The sequence below is a fragment of the Rhincodon typus genome, chromosome 1 (genome assembly GCF_021869965.1).
Source record: "Rhincodon typus isolate 14 chromosome 1, sRhiTyp1.1, whole genome shotgun sequence".
NCBI classification, from domain to species: Eukaryota; Metazoa; Chordata; class Chondrichthyes; order Orectolobiformes; family Rhincodontidae; genus Rhincodon; species Rhincodon typus.
In genome coordinates this window covers 87,733,419-87,744,843 of record NC_063332.1, presented here as the reverse complement: position 1 = coordinate 87,744,843, position 11,425 = coordinate 87,733,419, and the positions used below count along the sequence as shown (strand labels likewise).

At 38.8% G+C, this 11,425-nt stretch overlaps 1 protein-coding gene across 1 annotated transcript in view; it reads right to left on the bottom strand.

Moving 5' to 3' along the window:
• Positions 1-11,425, bottom strand: part of LOC125484113 (arf-GAP with Rho-GAP domain, ANK repeat and PH domain-containing protein 2-like) — a 57,806-nt gene that overhangs the window by 45,152 nt on the left and 1,229 nt on the right. The gene's annotated exons all lie outside the window — the stretch shown is intronic.

The window sequence follows — 11,425 nt, the reverse complement described above, 5'->3', positions numbered from 1 at the left end:
ATCCAGCTCTACACCTTGTTATCTCAGATTCTCCAGCATCTGCAGTTCCTACTGTATCTGTAGCTTGCCTTGCTTTTTTGCACCAAGGGATAGGGAGGCTGTCAGAGGAGTTTTGATGTGTTAACACAGTACAATTGTAGACAGTACTTATAACTACAACTGAGCTTTGGTGGTGAAGAAAATACACTATAGGGGATTGGCCACAGCTAATCAAGCACACGGTCTTACCAAAGTATTGAGTTCTGTGTCCGTGCAATCCAGGGATCAAGCCACAGTCAGTCCTTCAGTTCAAGTGCAAACAGTCTGAGTATTGCATGTAGGTCAGTCAGAGTGCTATGGAGACATCAGTTCATGGGGTGGATCCTTTTTTTCCCTGGAATGAAACAAAGGAAAGTATTGAGTATAGAAAAGAAATGGATAGAAGACCAGTTAGTGGTGATGCACTTTGAAAGCACTTTGATGTATGTAACACTGAGAGTTGTAGTCCATGAATCTCAGTGAGATGTATGTACATTGGCAGCTTTTGAGAGAATAATGAGCCTGTGAGTTAGTAGAGAGGAGACAACGCCACTTATTTTTCTGGAGCACTGAACATTACTGACATTGTTTCTGTACTTCTGGATATTCATCTGGGGCACTGACATGTGCTGTAATCTGTGTCCAGCCTCGTCTGGTCTGATGTTGTATCCTGTAGCAGTCAGTTGGATAAAGGGCAGCCTTTCTCTCCACCACACCATCCACCAATACCCACCATCCTCCTTAAACCTACATTCACACAAGGCAACATTGGCAGACCATCAGCCTCATCACATGACCATACCTGCTCTCAGGCAAACTCAGACACCATTCTAGACTTTTAACATTTCCTTTGTAGCTCAGAGACAATTATGAGTTGCATGCTGCTGCCAGTTTGTTTAATATAGTATATTATATCATGATGGAAAATGTAACTAGAATGCTACAAACACAGATTAAGAAATAAGAGCGGGAGTCAACCATTTAGCTCTTAAAATCTCCTCTACCATTCATAAACATCATTGAGAATATGACATGTTTCAATTAAATCACCTCCCATTCTTCTACACTGCAGGGATATTGACCTAATCTTCTCAATTTCTCATCATAGCTCATTCCTTGTATCCCAGTCCAGTGAACCCTTGTTTCATTTCTTCTGGGGCATGTATATCTTTCCTCAGGTAAGAAGACCACATTTTTACAACAGGAGTGGCCTTCTCCAATGGATAAATGTAGTCAGGCTTCTTCATTTTATTTTACTCTAATCCCTTTGTAACAATGGATCCAATAATATTTGATTTCTTGCTGCACTAGAATACTAATTTTATTCGATTTCTGTTCAAGATATCCAGGTTCTTTGAAATACATATCTTTCAGTCTCTCACAGCGCAGAAAACAAAATATGCTTTGCCTGAGACATCTAACATTTGAAACATTGTGAAATAATTGGTTTTATTGTTTAAAAGTCACAGGATTAACAGCACAAAAGCTTCTTCTTTGCCATGGTAACGTTGATATTAACATGCCTGCAGGAACTTTTATTCTTTTAATTACAATTATTAATCAGAAAAAGAAGTAAACAAATAAAATAACATTCAAGGTTGTTCAGCCACCTCTTTGCTCTGAAAGGAGAGCTAACATTTCATGTTGCTTATTGCATCATGTATCTACATGACTTTCATTTTCGGAGACGCGGGAAATGAGTTATACAGCACTGAAAGACAAACAAACCTTTAATTGTATCAAGAATACAATTTAATAATAGTCAAGACAAACTTCAGGAATGGTAAAATTGGTAAGATATAAATAAAAATCAAAATGAAATATCATCCTTTTATTGGATGTTTCCCTCTGTGGGGCAATTTAGAACAGGAGGTCATAGTTGTAGGCTAAGAGTTAGTAGACTTAAAACAGAGACAGGAGGAATGATTTCTCTCCAAAGTTTGTCAATCTCGAGAATTCACTGTCCCAGAGTGTGGAGGAAACTGGGCCATCAAGTCAATTTAAAGGGGAAGTAGACAGGTTTTTAATTAGTAATGGGTTGAAGGGTTATGAACAGCAGACAAGAAAGTGGATTTGAAATCAAGATGAGATCAACCATGATTCTATCAAACGATGGAGCAGGCTCAAGGGGCTAAATTGTCTGTTCCTGCTCCTATATTCTTCTGTTTGTATTTGGAAGATTATTTTCAAGTTCAATAGCTAACTGCAAATCATCACATTCATTTTATGCTCATGTTATTTATTATTAATGCAAAGAAGATGGTTTGGCCAAATGCAACAGAGTGGTCAACCTGGATGAGGTCTGCCATTGCAACTTTGATTGTGGTGATTTCAGTGGTTTAACAGGAAGGAGAGGTGCAGAGATTCAACATTACAGTTGAGTAAAAGATGAACACATTTTAGAGGCAAAGTGTCACTCCTTGAGGAAAAAGGAGGTTGGAATTTTGGTGGTGGACTGCAAGCACAAAAAGGAAAGCGGCCCTGATTTTTGAGAAGGCAATGACAACAGTAGCTTTGAAAGGGAATGGAGAAATTCCTGAAGAGAGTGAACCATTCACAACAGCAACTAGTATGGTGATCATAAATGAGAAGAATATAGGAGCAGGAACAGACAATTTAGCCCCTTGAGCCTGCTCCATCGTTTGATAGAATCATGGGAGGGCAAATGACAGAACAACAGATGGGATTTATGGATAAACAGAACCCAAAAACAGTACGAGAGAAGGTAAGGTAATCATTGTCCTGGAGGACCGTAGGGGAATTGAATTTACACTGTTGGCAATACTTTGCACCACCAGTCATCCAGCTAAAAGACCCCTTCTAAAAGTGTTGCAATATATTGGCACGGACAGATTTTAACATAGAACATAACAGTGCAGTACAGGCCCTTCGGCCCTCGATGTTGCGCCGACCTGTGAAACCAATCTGAAGCCCATCTAACCTACACCATTCCATTATTGTCCACATGTTTATCCAATGACCATTTAAATTCCCTTAAAGTTGGCGAGTCTACTACTGTTGCAGGCAGGGCATTCCACGCCCTTACTACTCTCTGAGTAAAGAAAGACATTTTCTCAGACATCTGTTCTGAACTTTAGTTCTGTAGTGGCTCCTTTAACAAACTTGTTAAGGAAAGGTAGAAAATTTGAATGGACACAAGAATTTCACAACGTGTTTGACAATTTAATTGTTATGTTGTCAATACACTGGTTTCAGCAGCACTGAATTATGAAAAGATGTGCAATCTGACTGTTGGTGCCTGCAATATTGGTGTGGGTGTTGCTTTATAACAAGAAGATAAAGTTTAGTTTTCAAAGAAACCAAATGCATGAAAACAAAATGTTCAACAGTAGAAAAGGGAACATTGTCTTGTATTGACTCGACATCAGTTTGAAATCTTTATCTCTAACAACACTGAAGAAACTGTTTTACGTATATGGACTCTAATACTTTGTTTAGTTTTAGGAGAGATTTTGGGCCAAGAGCTTGACATTGTTTCAATTGATTTTAGTCCTCTGTTGTATAATTTTGAAAAAGAAAATTGATGTATCTGGAAAAAAAAGTGCTGTATCTGATGTCTTATTAAGAGTACATAAAAAAAAACAAATGTTGTAATCCAAATGGATTTATGTAACAATTGGTGCCATGAAATGCATTATCTGTCAATATAACCTAGAAATTGTGTTTAAATACCTTTTTGATAAGAAATGGAAATTTCAAAGATATATTTTCACTGTTTTGGGGAGATATGATGAAAGATGTCTGATTTATGTATATTGTATGAGGGACGTATGTGCATTGGTCACCTTTGTGAAGTGTTTTATTGTTTAAAAAACAAACTAGGGTACACATTCTAGAACGGGGACATCATCCTGTATGTATCAGAGAAAGTTGATGATCAACCCCTGGAGTGTTAATCATAAACTGTTTGGACTGTGATAGTTTACAACAGTTAGAGTAAACATTAGAGACTATTAGCTTGTTCTCAGTTCAGGATAATTCAGGATTGATTTCAGATTAGAAAACCCAGAGATTAAATGTTTTCAGTGACGTTTGGAGGAGACCTGATTGAGATCAGATGCATGTATACTTTCTGTCATGGAAAGAATTTTTTAAGAGCAATTCAGGTAAAACACAATTACCCCATTAGAAAAGTTTAGTTTGGGAAACTTCCAAACCAGAGATTTTTTGTTGGAAATCTGCAGATCATTAAACAAAGGGTCTCCTGACACCAACAGTACTACAGAAAATTCTGATTATACGTGTTCACTCTTTTTTACAGACTATATATGCACATTCACATGATCAATATAAAACCGTTTTTTTTTAAAGCAACACTAAAAGAAATCAAATTTGTTTAAAAGTTTTTTCTCTTCAATGATAGTGTTTTTATTAATTATGTCGAACATTTTTATGTGCTTGTTTTTAGATTATTAACACTCTTTGTTTAATATTGATTCAGAGATTTTGTTGAGAGTGTGCATTCTCCACAGTGTCAGCAGTCACAGCCATATTAAAAGGTGATAAAGTTTAAATTCTTACAGAACTTAAATTAGGAGAATCAGTTAGGCAGAAGTTAAAGTTTTGATATAGAAGAGTAATTCTCAAGATTTGATAGCCTGAAATGGGTAGTTGTGGAAAACAGGTTGAAACTTTGTTTTGTTGTGTGTTTAAAGACCTTTCTAACTATTATCTATCCAGATAGCTTGATTTGAATATTTTTCTCTTTTGTGTAATAAACGTCTGTTCTGTTATTTTGGAAACTCTGCAGGCTTGTGGGACAATGACTGAGTTTTTTGGAGGGATTTCTGCCACAAGGCCTAATGAGTTTTCTCGCTGTATCTTATTGTACTTATCTCATTAACCTTCTGTCCCTGTGGTGTCTATCATGTTCAATCATAATCTCATTTTACTATGTGCTGGTCCCAACACAATTCACCACACAGCAGATATCCTGCAATTCACTGACAATCCTTGCACCTGCACCATTTTCAAAATCCTATTGTGTACCCAGATAAGTACAATCACTCTGGAGCTGTTCCACGCGAAATCTGAAATTTAATCCAAACAAAACAGCTTGGGAGATTTGGTGCCTCTCTGTGCAGGCAGGGACCATGCCATTCTGGTTCAATGTTGCCATCTGAGTTAAAGCTGTCTCATCTACCTGAAGGAAGGCACAGCAGTGTAGGAAGAAGGTCACTGACCTTCTCCGCTCTAGAAGCATAAGTACCGCCAATTTCTCTTCGATACCTCACAGTCAGTCTATCTCTGCCACTGTTCCCTTCTTCCACCAAGTCTCATGCTTTATCATTCTTATTTATGCTGGCAACAGCTTCCACCACGATGCCTAACACACTCACCCTACACTATTTCCTTTTGAAAATCAGAAACAACTGAAGATCATGTCAGTATTACAACTGCCTCAACGAAATGTGAAAATCAAAAGACCAACCTCCATCCAGAGCCCTTTCTATGAATATGGCAGATATCAGGCCTGGGGTTGCACATCAGAATTCAGGCTTCTGAAACCACTTTGACAGTCAGTGATAGATAGATTCTTGATTAGTAAGGGCATCAAAAGTTACAGGGAGAAGGAAAGAGAATGGGTTTCTGAAACATCAGCCACGTTGAGCAAAAATCCCCGTCATCTAAAGTACTGCTCAAGACCCTGGAATTTGCTAACATCTAAAATACTGGACAAAATCCTGGGCTCAGGCTGCAAACACACAACAGAGGCTGTTGTTCGGCCTGGAATTCCAATTTACACATCCACTCTGAGAGAACAATCAATCAAACCTAACCTTCTAGACCAAAACTAACTTTTACACTCTGGGCTACCCAGCACAGACAGCGTGGGGCCGACAGAGATTCCAAGCATTCAACTTCAATCGAAATCCATTCACACATACTCGTAATGGTCAGGAAAGCAACTGACTTCAAAAGAAGACAATGGAGCGATTCCAAACAACTATCCCCAAGGAGCGATCCCCAAGAGCAATTGCAACAGCTGCCAACACAGGCCTGTTCCAAGCCAGGGGAACCAACAGCAACCAACCATGACCAGCAGACCTAAGAACTGACCACCTCTGAAAATCAACGACCCGACCAATACTACAAGGCCTCAGAAACATCCTGAAGTGAAAAGTGGGCCTGCAAAACAGCCAGAAAGTAAGGGAAACCAAGTACTTACTCCATGGATCCAATACGTATCCTGCCTCATCAGTGGACTCAACCCTGACTGAAGGGTTCAACGCTGTCCGAAGTCTTCATCAAGGCACCGGGTACAGCATGCGGAAATGGCCAGCTGTACTTCAAAATCGCATTTTCCTCAGTAACGAGCTTAAATTCCAGAAATCCCAAAGTTTCCGACCTACCTAGCAGGGAGGGGAAGGTGGGTGGTGACAGTGCATTGGGTCCTCAAGGGTAGAAAGCCTAATTAAAGATTCTGTAATTAAAACTTATTTTTAAGTTCTAATAGTATTTAATCTAGCTAATAGTGTATTTAATAGTATTACTGTTCTCTGTATAGTTGATTGTGTCAATTTCCCTATTTATTTCATTTACCTATATTTTCTTGTATTATACTTATCTTTTGTATTTAAATAAACACAGAGATTCTTTTGCCCTGAAACACTTGTCTACTACCTCTTTATTTCACTTTCCCTAAATAAGTCCAGTGCCCAGAATCAGGGATCTGGGGATGATTCAAACCACTTAAAAATCAGAAAATTACGGATTGCAAACCAGAATCTTACACCTGATCAAATGGCGGGGCAGACGCGATGGGCCAATAGGCTTAATTCTTCTCCAATATCTCGTAATCTTATGGCTAAGGCAGAGACCTTTACCATTGTGTGATACAGGCCTTACAGCTTAAAATTCCTCAAAATGGGCAGGAAGAAAGATCATCTTCTCACAGGGGAATGCAAATATATTAACATTGTTAGGAATGCCTGTGAGCCAATGGGAACACAAGAGACTAAGTTGACAGAAACCAGCTGTGATAAGAAAAACACTACTAATACCCTTCTTGAGAGCACCAAAAAAATTCTGTTCATATCAGGGATAAAGAGAGTTAGCTTAATTGATCAGCTTTGCATGTGGCCCCTTCACCAGATCATTTTGGTCAAAAAAACCTCATATTGCTGCTTATGCAATTAATGTTTTACCTATCTTCCTGACCATACGTAATCTTTGAGTAATGAATGATATTTTTAACATCTAATTAAATTTGAGCAAATTGTTGGGGTGGAACAAGTGTTATTTAGACTTTTTACAGGAATCCGGGCAGAGAAATGCAGACCTTCAGTGAAATATATGATTTCCACATTGGGACCAAAGTATCTGAGGCTTAAGCTGTAATAAGCGGTGAGCACAGATCTGTTGCAGTCCAGGGTCTTAACTTCTTTCACTATCACAAGACAAAGAACTACCAGGAGTAATGCTGTGCTGTTGTTTCGCTGAAGATAAGTCAGCCAAGTAAGTGTTTCCTGTTTGAGGTTGTGCACCTGATAGCATGTGGCAAATTTCAGCTTACCAAAGCAGTATGTTTCTGGATTGGTATTGCTTTGTCACACCGGAAATTCTACATTTAAACAGAAAAATCAACAAGTTAGTGTTCCACCTTGTCATTCACAAGCTTGAATTCCAACCATGTTCAGAGTCCATGGGACTGTGCTGTGCAACTATTGTACAGAATTAAACTAAACCCTGGTTAGTTTAACGTACTTGCTTTTCTTTACATTAACAATAAATTTTCAGATTCCCTGAGGAATTACTGTTGCTATTTTTTTGAATTGGGGATTGGGGGAATAGAACTGGAAAAGTTTGTCCAAGATTTTATTTTCCAGGTCCACTCTTTTCAAAGTGTCTGCAAGTTTGGCAAGTAAATCACAAGTAATAAACCTTTTTAAAAATCAAACTTGGCAATCCCGTGCTTCAGAATAGAGAGGCTTATTCTTTCCTGTGCTCAAGGTAAGTGCATAAGATGCTGTGGAATTGGCTTTGAACCATTTTTCAGATTCTCAGTTGAGAAATGGAGTGCTATTATGGATGGCATGGTGGCTCAGTGGTTAGCACTGCTGTCTCACAGCACCAGGTTCAATTCCACCCTCAGGCTACTGTATGTGTGGAGTTTGTGCATTCTCTCCATGTCTGCGCGGGTTTCCTCCGGGTGCTCTGTTTTCCTCCCACTATTCAAAGATGTGTGTGTTGGGTGGATTGGCCATGCTATAGTGTCTAGGGGTGTGGATTAGACATGGGAAATGCTGGGTTACAGGGGAAAAAGTAGAGTTATGGGTGCGATGCTCATCAGAGGGGTGATGTGGACTTGTTGAGCCAAATGGCCTATCCCCCCACTGTAGGGATTCTATGATGAGATCACACAGAGAGAGGAGAATTCACTCAATAAGGAAAGGAACTTGCCTGGAATTACACCAGCAGGCAAAGAAGTGGAATATAATTTTATTTAAAGATCTGCAAAACACAAAGACACAACTTCATCTCACTTTAGCAAAGTCTGAAAACCTGCTTTTGCAAGGAGTAAGCCATTTTATTCAGTGAACATAAAAAAGAACATCAGACCTGCATCATTTCGAACTATCACCTTGAAAAGCAAGTATAATAGTGAATTCTTGGGCATTTTTGAAATATAAGTGAAGGCTGTCAAATTTGTAACCACCTTTCCTTAGTGTGTGCAACTTGCATGAATGTGTGAGTAGGTGTTATTGTAAGTACATTTCAAATAATAAGTACACATTTATTCTTTCTTTTGCATTCATTACAAGAAAAGGATGTATTGTGCTTGGTCTTGGAGGTCATAACAGTTAAGTGGTTAAAACATTTCTTCTCCAAACACTTCATGTTGCAGTTATTCGAGAGGTGGAAAAAGATCCATAACAAACTGTATGGCAACAGTGGGGAGGACAGCTTTTTCACCTTTAAAACTGAGTGACTTTATAGCCCTGTATCAGATTGCCAGATAGTTTGTTGTTGCCAAGAATGAAGCCAACTTTTTTTTTCCCAATGGCCAAAGCTTAGTTTCTTTGACTTTAAATTATTTTTCATGAGCTGCTATTGGGCACAATAACAGGATTTCAGAGAACAGCTAAGAAGTTGACATAGCAACCAGAGGTTAATGGTTAGCAGCAAGAAAATCTCTGGTGGGGTCATCATGAAAGCTCAGTTTTATAGAGAAGAAAAGCAAAAAAAGAAATAACTTAACTACAATATTATTAAATATAAATGATGCTTAGGATTGTGCTAGGCATTAACTTGAATTATGAATGGAAGTGGAAACATCTTAAACTTTGCCCTCTCGGTTGATGCCCTAAATAAGCTTCCATCAAACTTCACTTCCTATTTTTTGAAGATCTTCTAAAAGTTGTGTGCTATCTTTCCGATCTTCTTTGATAAGCAGGGAACTTTAGATATGACCTTAAAAGATCAGTTTTATTTTAGGAAGTCTGTGGCATTAACAACATGGGCAATATTAACAACATGGACAACATTGTGGTGCCACTGCCCATTAACTGAAATGCTTCAAACAGCTGGTATCAACTGATTTAACTGAATGTTACTTTTAGAGTTTATTAGAGTACTAAACTTATACGAAGTGGCCACAGCCTAGTTAAATCCAGTCTTATAGTCCAGTTGGCTGGTGTGAAATTACACTGTGTCAAAATGCCCAAGGGAAACAGTCATGCAGTCTGCTTAGAAAATGTAGGAAAATGCCAAGTAGCAGGTTCTTTTTCAGAGCTACAAAAAGTGATGCATATGAAAAATTCAGTTTGATTATTCATTTCCCTTCAAACAATTTTGTTACATGACTTGACACTTTTGGGTTAAAGGAGTCTTTCATACATTTACAACAAATACTAAACATAAAAAAATTCAGTACGGTGCTAGGAATTTTCATCATGCCCTTAAGTAAAGGCACTAAAATGACTGCACAGAAGCAGATTTGAAAAAAAAATGTTGGGTTGTAGAACTGTCCGATTCCAAAGCTGTACTTCCTCAAACCTTGCTGAGGTTTTATCTTCATTAGTGTGACTGAAAGTCTGACTTTATAAGTCTGAATAGGATCTTTGTCACATTTCACAGGGATGTAAGTTCAGCAGGAGAAAGTCTAAGGAAATTCAGATCCAATGAAATTACCTTCTGTGGAGTGTAAACCAGTTGTTATGCATAATAAAGTGTAATATTGACTAAAAGCAGGATTTTCCAGATGCCACAGTTTCCCATACCATTTAATTCCCTGAGGCTGGAAGTGGGATTTATTTGTCTCACTCCAGCAGGGCCGGTAGCAGCATTGACCAGAATCATATATACAAGTCCATCTGATTGAGTGGTCTGGTGGCAGAGTGGAGCAACAATGGGGTGAAGACTTTATTGGAGAGGGAGAGTTTACTTCACCTGATGTTTAGAGGGGAGCGTTGAGGCAAGCAAAACGCCTTTCCCCACCCAGGCAGGGTGATTGTTAGGACTTCTCCCTGGCCTTGTAAATGATGGTTCACAACAGAACCATTTGGGATGACTTGTATAGATTCATTGTCCCTTATCCTTCTTGCTGGAATCAGTCTAAATTATTGATGCCATGTTGGAAATGATGGCCACACGACTGCCCTTCAGAGCAGACAGTTAATCTGATTAACCAGCAACTGAGTACTCCTAGCATCATAAGCACTTAGTATATGGTCTCTATTAGAATTGCAAAGTGTCCCCAAGATGAAAATGATATTAATTCAGGAATCAGGCAGATCCAGGTTTTTGGTGGGGACCAGCACTACAATCAATCCAAGAACAAGGATCAGTGGAGCACCAGACCTAGGTAAGTCCAATACATTGAATAAGAAGGCTTTGGCAACCTTAGGGTGAAGGCAAGAAGGGTGGGATAGATTTTAATACCTAGATAGGGAGGAAGGAATAGGGAGCGTTCTTCTTTTAGGAAGAGGCTTCGTTGATGTGTAAAGCGCACCATTCAAACATCCTCATTCTGACCTCCTGGATATATAATGTTTTTAAAATGGTTGCCATCATGCCTAGCTGCCTGTAGTAACCATATTATAGTGTGATGCAGGGCAATACTGGGGTCAGTTCAGTCTTCACCAAGCTTCCTTAAGCTGGTGTTATTATTTAAATATGAGTGACAGGCAGCTGATCTCAGTACACACTCACTCCCCACAGCATTTCGGATATGAGCTGGACGTGGTGAGTGGGTGTCCACTGCACACAGTTTAAAAATATAATGATGCACCAAACTAAATTCAAGGCTTTAACAATATTTCTGATAAATCATTGTAAAAGACATTAATTGATGTCATTGAATATTAAATAACAGATCTTCTAGGAGGACTTCAATCAGTGTTCAGCCTGAGGATATGTGCTAAAACAGAACTTCCTACTATGC